The sequence below is a fragment of the Thamnophis elegans genome, chromosome Z (genome assembly GCF_009769535.1).
Source record: "Thamnophis elegans isolate rThaEle1 chromosome Z, rThaEle1.pri, whole genome shotgun sequence".
NCBI lineage: Eukaryota > Metazoa > Chordata > Lepidosauria > Squamata > Colubridae > Thamnophis > Thamnophis elegans.
The window spans coordinates 122,475,795-122,482,358 of NC_045558.1; positions in this window are offsets into that span (position 1 = coordinate 122,475,795).

Sequence of the window (6,564 nt, forward strand, 5' to 3'; positions counted from 1 at the left end):
CCCTGTAGCCCTGTTGATTGTCACTTAAATAAGAGGCACCAGTTTAAAATCTGGGACCTTCCTTCAAAGCACTAAAGAGAGTTTCCAAGGTTTCCTTTGTGAGAAAGCAAATTGAGGAGTGCCTAGCTGGCAGGAAGGCATGGAAAAAAAAGTATTCCTGTTTCCTTTGTAGCTAAAGCATAGCCTAAAGGCATCCTGATGTGCTTCCTTTCCGCAGCTAAGTAAATCTGAGTCTAGCCAAGATTTGGGAAGAAAGAGAAAAGTGCTTTGAAACACTAGCACTCCTCACAAATGAAGCCGAAATACCTTACAGGTATTTTTTTTTTCCTCAAGCAACAGTTGGGAGAATTGCAGCAGCTATTGATTGTCAAACCTTGAGAAGTTTTAATTTCAATATGTTAGCAAAATGGGAGTCATGTCTGGCCCTTTTACAAAATTATTGTCTTACCAAATGACTGTACTCTTAATTTTCACCATATCTTTCATCCCTGTTCGGTTCTTCCTTAATCCCACCTGGAGGGTGATAGAGGAGTTAAAAAGCTCAGCAAGTGAACCAGAAAACTCCTCACTTGGGACTTGTGGAAAATGAAACATAAACCTTGGCTCTCAGCTCCCATATGTGTAAACCCCAAATGATGGCTTCTTTTAAGTACAGGTAGCCTCATAAAACATCTCCAACCAGTTCTGCGTAATTTGGAGATTCAGCAGGTAGGTGGCTATGGATACTGCAATTTTTGTGGATAATGTCTTTTTTAAGATTTTCTTCCCTCTGAAGGTTTGTGGGCACCCACAAAATTAAGTTTATTTTGATGTTTTGGCATTTGAGGAATAACCAGCTGACCTGGGTTTCTCTTTGGCTAATTGTTGTGGTTTGGGGTTCTTCTATTGTTGTTTGGGGTTTTTTTCGGTTGATGTGATATTTTTGAGGGTCACGTCGTGTGCAGTTAAGTCATCTTATGCCCACAGTGGAGAAACACTACTTTTAAAAATATGTGTTGAATAAACAGACTCCAACGCAATCATAGAGGAAAGTCGTGCTGAAGTGGTCACAGTGAACAAATTCCATTGTTACTGATACAATACAACTTAACAACAGAGTACAGAATAATGGAGTTGGAAGGGACATTGGAGGTCTTCTAGTCCAATTCCTCAGCTCAAGCAGAAGACCCTATACCACTTCAGACAAATGGTTGTCCAATCTTTTCTTAAAAACCTCCCGTGAGAGAGAACCCACAACTTCTGAAGTTCCACTGGTTAATTGTTTTAATTGTCAGGATATTTCTCCTTAGTTCCAAGTTGCTTCGCTCCTTGATTAGTTTCCACCACACTGCTTCTTCCCTCTGGTGCTTTGGAGAATACTTTGACCCTCTTCTTTGTGGCAACTCCTGAGATATTGGAACACTGCTATCATGTCTCTCCTAGTCCTTCTTTTCACTAGACTTTCTTTTCAATGTCATCCTTGTCATTTTCAAAAACCTGCACCCCAATAACTGAATTATTTCTTTTGAGGGATCCAGAAAAAGTTTGGGATGTGTTGTTTTTTCAGCATAGCGCTTGCTCGTTCAGATAGATATTTATACCGCCTTTCATCTTCACAATGCTAAATTCATTCTATTTATTTTTACTATCTCCCTATCCTTCAGGTCTACCTTTTACCTAATCTCAATTATTTAGCAGACTGGTAGAGGGGGAATATCACAGGAGTTTTAAAAACTGAAGGTTTAAACAAACCTCTGCGTATTATTATTATTATTATTATTATTATTATTATTATTATTATTATTATTATTATTATACAATTGTATCACAGCGGCCAGTTGTTTCGCCGGATTTGGCATTGGTTACTAGTCGGGCCCCACCCAGGGGCCTAGGACGTCGTAACGTATTTTCGCAATATGCATGCAGATCCAAGCAGTGCGGCTTTTTGCATTTGACTGATGGTGATTTTGTCAATTTTTAACTGTTTTAAATGTAATTCCAGTGCTTTTGGAATAGCACCCAGTGTGCCAATTACCACTGGAATTACCACTGCTGGTTTGTGCCATAGTCGTTGAATTTCGATTTTTAAGTCCTGGTATCTTGCGATTTTTTCATGTTCCTTATTATTATTATTATTATTATTATTATTATTATTATTATTATTACTACTATACACACAACAATGTCATTTCTTTAGCTAGTGTTGGCCTTCATATAAATTGAGCTCTTCTCAAGAATTTGGGACGTTGTAATGTATCAACGTAATAGATGTGCGGATCCAAGCAGTGTGACCTTTTGCAATTGACAGATGGAAATTTTGTCAATGCGTAGATTTTTCTAATGACCTTCCGAGAATTTTTGGTATGGCATCGAGCCGATAACCACTGCAATCACCACAGATGATTTGTTATTATTATAGTTGGTCACACAGCCAGGTGTTTAGCAGATTTGGCATTTTTATCCACCCATTGAGTTTTTCCCAGGGACCTGAAATAAGAAGAAGATGTTTAGTGTTATTATTATTGCTGTGTATATAATAATTCTAAGGGACGCAGTGGCGCAGTGGCTCAGTGGCTAAGACTGATCAGAAAAATCCATTAGAAAGGTCGGAAGTTTGGAGGTTTGAATCCTTAGCTTATCAATCAGAAAGATCAGCAGTTTGAATCCCTAGTGCCACATAACAGGGTGACCTCCTCTTATTTGTCCCAACTTCTGCCAACCTAGCAGTTTGAAAGCATGTAAAAAATGCAAGTAGAAAAAATAGAGACCACCTTTGGTGGGAAGGTAACAACATTCCGTGCTCCTTCAGCGTTTAGTCATGCTGGCCACATGACCACAGAGATGTCTTTGGACTGCCCTGGCTTTTTGGCTTTAAAATGGAGATGAGCACCACCCCTAGAGTCGGGAACGACTAGCACATATGTGTGAGGTGAACCTTTACTTTTAGTGTTACTATCATTGCTGTGTGTATAATAATTCAAGCCCTAACCAAGGACCTAGGAGTTATTAAGTCAGCATCTAATAGTATAGTTCCAAGCTGGGTAGTTTTTTTTATTAAAATTAAGGTTTTCAGATCTGATTAATCCGATATTTCCTGATACTGAGGAAGTCTTTTAGAAATCCCACCAAGGATTCTATTCACTATTGCTACAACAACAGATTTCTTTTTCCATAAGCATTCAACTTCAATCTGCCAGTCCTGGTATTCCATATTTTTTCCCCCCAACTTTCTTTCTTAAGAAAGAAATCTTAAAAGATGATTGTTATTATTATTATTTCCCACTTTTCCTTTCTTTTCACTAATTTCCTTCCCTGCTTTTTGTTCCCACTAATTTCCTTTCTCATTTCCCTGTACTAATTTTTCCCCCTCTGTGCCAGCTTTTCTTTCCAGCCTCTTGTTCCTTTTGTTCAGTTCTTCGCTGCCGCCACCTCCTCCCCCAGAATTTCCTTCTCTGTCTCTCTGACTCATTCTCCCTTTTCTTCTCCTTGCCCTTACGGCCTCCTGGCTCTGCATTCCTGTCCCCTTAGTTCATACCAGCCTGTCCCGGACACCACCCAGTGACTCATCTGAAGGTGGCGGGGAAGGGAGGAGGGGAGAAATAAGGCAAAATCGGAGGTGTTTCTCTCTCCTTGTGGTCGGTGTGTGACGGCACTACAGAACTTCACAGTACCCGAGTCCATCAGACTGAGCCAAATTAAACTTTCCACAACTTTTTTCTCTCTCCGTGGAATAACAGCCTGAAGCAGCTCCACAAAGGATTTAAACTAACCCAGGGCTTTCCAAAATTAATTAGCCAAAATGGGGCAATAGTGGATTTGATTTGGGTAACAGCACAAGAACCCAATCACAACAGGAATATTTAAATTGATTTAAAGCAGGAGTGGGCAACTATGGCCCCTTTACTACCTGTGGACTTCAACTCCCAGAATGTCTGAGCCAGCATGGAATTCTGGGAATTGAAGTCCAGAGGTTGTTCACCACTATTTAAAGGGATTTAATTTACACTGGGTACAAAGGACTTTCTGATAAGCAGTTTAGGTAATGAAAGAAAATATTTGCTAGACACTAATCTAAACTGAATCCAACTACAGAAAGAGGTGAGAAAGTCTTGGGATATTCAGAGCTGTAACAATTGAACACTTAGCAGTACAGGTAGTCCTCGTATAATGACCAATTGCTCAGTGGCAGCCATTGACTTTGAGTTATGAGAATATCCCCCAAAAGATGTTTACAGCCTAGTTTCACAGCTCCAATGCTCCCCCCTCTCTCATACATACACATCAGAGGTGGGTTGCTAATTTTTCTACTACTGGGTGCATTCTCTCTCTCTCTCTCTCTCTCTCTCTCTCTCTCTCTCTCTCTCTCTCTCTCTCCCCTCTCTCTCTCCCTCTCTCTCTCTCTCTCACGCTCGCGTGCGATACAGGCACTGGTTGTAAGTCTGAGGACATAACAAGAAGCACTTCTCTAAACTGAAGTCAATCTGAGTTATAAAAATGTGCAAAAGCATCTGGGTGGGTGGGTGGAGCCTCCCGCCGCTGCTACTACTGGTTCACCCAATCTGGGCTGAACCAGGAGCAACCCACCCCTGACACACACACGTCACATGACTGCATTTTGGGTACCTGGCAATCAGCACACTTTTACAGCCACTTGCAGTGTTCCACAGACACATAACCATGATTTATGACTTTTTAATTTTGGGGGGCAGTTTCCAGTTTCCAACCTTTTCTGACAGTTCCTGGCAAACATACCCACAGAAATGAATGCAACCACTTCATTCACCTTAAAACTATCACATTTGCTTTAAAACTGCAGCATTTGCTATACATTTGCTGGGAAAAAAAATGGGGTCAGTCACACAGGTGCCTCGACTCATGGATTTACAAGGGAAATTCTGTGCTCCGTTAGGCTCATAAATCAAGGACTAACCGTAGAGGCTTGACAATGTTTCTTGGGGGTTTGGGGCATGCACAGAGTGCTTCCCATCAGACCAGCATACTGTATCTCTGAACAGCAGGAAAGAAGCTTCGCCATCCTTTAGTTGGCATGACAAATGTGCAAGCTTCTGGATTAGATCAGTTTCTTTTCCTGGGGTTGCATGAAAAACATGGCTTAATTCTCTGCTTTTGTCCAGTGAGGGAAAAAATGTCATCTTATGTGTTGTTACTAGAGCTGGTCCAGGACTTTTCTGCAGCATGGCACATACATAGGAATAGGCACCTTGTAAAGGTTTCTTTTGCTATGTGTTGGCTATGTTCACACATGACTGATTTTTTTTAGGTTTGCACAATAAACCAAATATTAAGAGGTCCCACACCACAAAGCACAGCTTCTCTGCAATAGCAATGTGTCCTGGGACCCCCAAGGCAGGGGTGGGTTTCTCGCCCCGTTCCAACCGGTTCAGTTGGAACAGGGCCGGCGGCGTCCTCGTGCACGCGCATGGTGCACGCATGCATACTAGCGTCTGCGTGACGCTCCAGCTGCTCCTGGAGGATTGCGCAGGCGCTGTATGCATCCTGTGCATGCGTGGAAGCGCAGAACTTGTCAAAACCGGGTAAGGACCGCGGGCGGGCGGGCGGACCGTTCACCATTCCCGGAAGTTACTTACTTCCGGGTTCGCCAACCAACCGGTTCGCAGGGACCACCGCAAACCGGTTGAAACCCACCCCTGCCCCAAGGAGACCTGACTGGCCCCTTCCCAAATAGCTGTTAGGAATTTCTTAAAAAACAGACGTTTTTCCAAGAATCATTCCCTGACACTTCTCGTTCTTATTGTTTTCTCCTCTTCTGCCTCTTTTATTTTTTCCAATTCGGTAATATGTGTTTGCTTAATTCTGTTGTTGTTTTTCTTTGTAAAGTTATGGGATTGTTGAACAAGCTGGACTCGCAACAGCATTCTAAGGCAGGAAAACAAACACACTTAAAATGAAAAAAAAAAAAAGCATGTGGTGTTGCGTGAATGCATTGGCTGGGAATTTAACTGACTTGGCTGGGCCTGTTATGTGAAGATAGTTGTTGTCTGGTAGACACAAAGAATTCCGAAGAAGTGTAAAGATGTCAAGATGGATGCTTCAACAACCATGCAAATGAAACTCTGCTTCATGATTGTGGCTGCCATGTTGACTTTTTTTTTAATCGCAGCCCTAAAACACCACAGGACAGGTGATAATCACCATTGGAGAGGTTTTTATAACTCAGATTGACTTCAGTTTAGAGAAGTGCTTCTTGTTATGTCCTCAGACTTACGACCAGCGTCTGTCAAGAATCATGGAAGTCCTTTTTATTGGCTGCAGTGTGCCTGCCGGCAGGTGGAGAAAACACTACCAGCTGATTGGCTACCCGTCTGACAGCTACGGTATAAATAGCTGTCAGACGGGCTCCAGAGGCGTCTTGTTACTGTTGTGTTGCCTGAGTTAATAAACAGTTATTTGTTCAGCCATCCTATCATCATTCTTGACTCCAGGTTCGAGATTTACCACTTCTTAACCTCGGCAATTTTAAGATGTGTGGACCTCAAATTACAGAATTCCCCAGCCATCTATGCTATGCTGGGGAAGTCGAGAAACACTGGCTTTGTTGTTGTC